Source organism: Solanum tuberosum, unplaced genomic scaffold, assembly GCF_000226075.1.
Source record: "Solanum tuberosum cultivar DM 1-3 516 R44 unplaced genomic scaffold, SolTub_3.0 scf00330, whole genome shotgun sequence".
NCBI lineage: Eukaryota > Viridiplantae > Streptophyta > Magnoliopsida > Solanales > Solanaceae > Solanum > Solanum tuberosum.
In genome coordinates, this window is record NW_006239256.1 from 325563 (window position 1) to 328549 (window position 2987).

The window sequence follows — 2987 nt, forward strand, 5'->3', positions numbered from 1 at the left end:
GCAATAGGACCTTAGTAAAGGTTAGGTGTGTCTCAGGGATTTGGGGCATAGGCTGGGGGTACTTATGCATTCTCCCTTTATAATATGTACACAAATGTTTGAATGCTTGCAACTTATAGGAAATTTGTAATTTTTGATCCATGAGTTAGTTTTTTTTGAAATTCTAATGACTTTTCTTAATTTTGACCTCCTATTTATAATTATAAGATGAAAAATTATCAGGTTCAAATGACATGGTGATATTTAATTATCGAAACATGTCAATTGTGGTTGTATATTTTCATTGTCATCGAATTTAATGCTATGTCATTTTGATATGTGACATGATCTTATTTTCTCTTTTATTTGATTTGGCGTACCACACCAGCTGACATGTAGCACCGAACTAGACCTCTAGAATAAGATGAAATTTTGGGTTTGGCAAAGTGATATAATCTATCATTTGTAGCCCAATTAAATGAGTTAACACACAATATTATGGTGCACATGATACATTAGATATCAAGTAAGAAATTTTAATACTGTGATTGCGCTATTATGATATATATATATGTCTATTAAGTTCTTTTAGTATTAGGTATTTATAAATATACCGAAATGTGTAGTTACATTAAAAAATTATAGTATTATATCATACAACCTAATGTTAGTACAAAATAAAATGTGTAGATGTTTAAATTTTGACTACAAATTTTTGATATTGAAACAAATATCAAAATTATTGATTAACAAAAAAGTTGCTTGTAATTTCTTTTTAACATATATTTCTACACATACAAGATTGTAAGGTATTAATATGATATACTTTTTTCGTTTTTTTTAAAAGTAGAAGTCATAATTCTCTATTATATGACTATAAATAAATCGAAGTTGAACCAACTATGGTTACCAATGTTTCATGCATACTGCAAAATATCAAAATAAAAATTTAAAATTATCGAATCATATTGAATTAATTTGATATGTTGTATAATAGTATTTTTAAAAATCAAAAATTAAATTTACCTTAATTGAAGTTTGAATTAAGCAAATTATTGTTTTACTAATGTCTTGATTGAATGTCTTACGGAAAAAAAAGTTAGAACCATGTCTGATGGATATCATACATGAGTTTTAATTTTTGCTGATAGGTAGAACTTCATGTCAAGTGAGAAGGTTTAGTGTCTTAAAATATCTTAATCATTTGTCTTATGGGCAAAAGTTAGATTTTTCTAAAATATTTTTTTCTTAAAAAACTAATATTAAGCAGGATTGAAAAATCAAGATCACCCATTACTGAGATCATTTTAGAGAATTTTTTATAAGGGAAAAATTATCAAAACCAGTCCATCTTAGGGTCATTACTAAACTTGACCGTTGAAAAAAGCTAAGATAAAAAATTGATCTTTAAGAGTGAAAATGACCCAAATTAAATTTTAAAATTAATCAATCATCTTTAAGTTATAGCCATTATTATTTCAAACATAACCAATTCGCGTTGCAATTGTGACCAATTATTGAGTAAAAATCAAATTTACTCAATTATTTATAATTAAAGATATTTATGAAACAAAGGCAATATGTATTAAAATTGAGATAATCATTTAATTAATTTAATAATGAAATCCTTTTGATTTAGCAAAATAAAGTAATTATTAGTAATATAATAGGGTCCTGATCATAATTAAAGCACAGTTGGCTTTAATTTGAAAATATAAAAAACATACTCGTTTTTTAATAAATAAAGTAGTTTTTAAATTAATAAAATGGCATTTATTAATATTTATCTCACTATGTTTGAAATTCAAGAAACTAAGTTAAAAGAAAAAGAATTGATTAATTAATTTAAAATATCTTTGGTCAAAATAGAGTCTCTACACCCACAACCACCACAACTAGCCATAATCACCACAAACTGCGATTAATTTTTTTTTTGCCAAAATATATATTGGAGCTATAATTTACTATTCATTCCATTTCATATTAGTCGTTGTATTTATAATTTTATATATATAAGTCGTCTTGGAGCTATAATTTACTATTCATTCCATTTCATATTAGTTGTCGTATTTATAATTATATATATACTAGATAATGAAAGGCCCGTTACGGGCCCAATATTACAGTTTTATATAAATTTATAATAAAAATTTAATTAGTTTTGGGGGAAAAAAATTATTATGATATTTTGAAATAAACATGATAGGAAAGAACAATAAAATATCACACGATTCAATGATTTTTTAACATCATGTCAAATATATATTTGAATTAAATAATTGAATTAATGATTTTTTTTTCTATTTTGTATAAAAATTATTCAAGAGAAAAGATTAAAATTATGAGTGTCAATATATTAACAATTTTCATAAACTATATGAAGCAATAAAGTCTGATGATCCATCTATAGATTAATTTTGAATATACTTAAAATTTGTTTTATAGGTGTTTAACAAACAAAAATAATGACCTACTTGATGAAAATTAGAATGAATTATCTCATTCTTTACAAAGTGATAAAGGATGAGAAAAAAGTTTTGACTTTATGTTCATTAAAATTAGGAGAACAGTTTAGTGTAGTAGACAAATTAATTTTTCTAAAGTAATTTTACCTGATGAATGAATATTTTACCTCAAATAAAGAGGATTTAAGAATATTAACAAAAGTTTAACTTCAAAACAAAAAGGGCACATCCGATTGACCATCTAGGGAATTAGTTTGGGTTGGCCATTTTTAGTTAATTAATTTAGTTTTAAGGTCTATTTGTGTATTTTTTCAAAATTTAAATCAATTTTACTGTAGATCATTCTCACGAATACCCTTATTTGGGGTGATTTAATTCTTGTTTCTCAATATTTTATTTAAGTGAAAAGAGTCGTTGGTAAAACTTTTCCTCATATTAGATTATAGGAAGTTCTATGGATAATTTTTTATTTATTTTTGGTAAAGTCTATGGATTAGTTTATCTTAATGGATAATAGAAATTTTAACATTTATTTATTTTTAT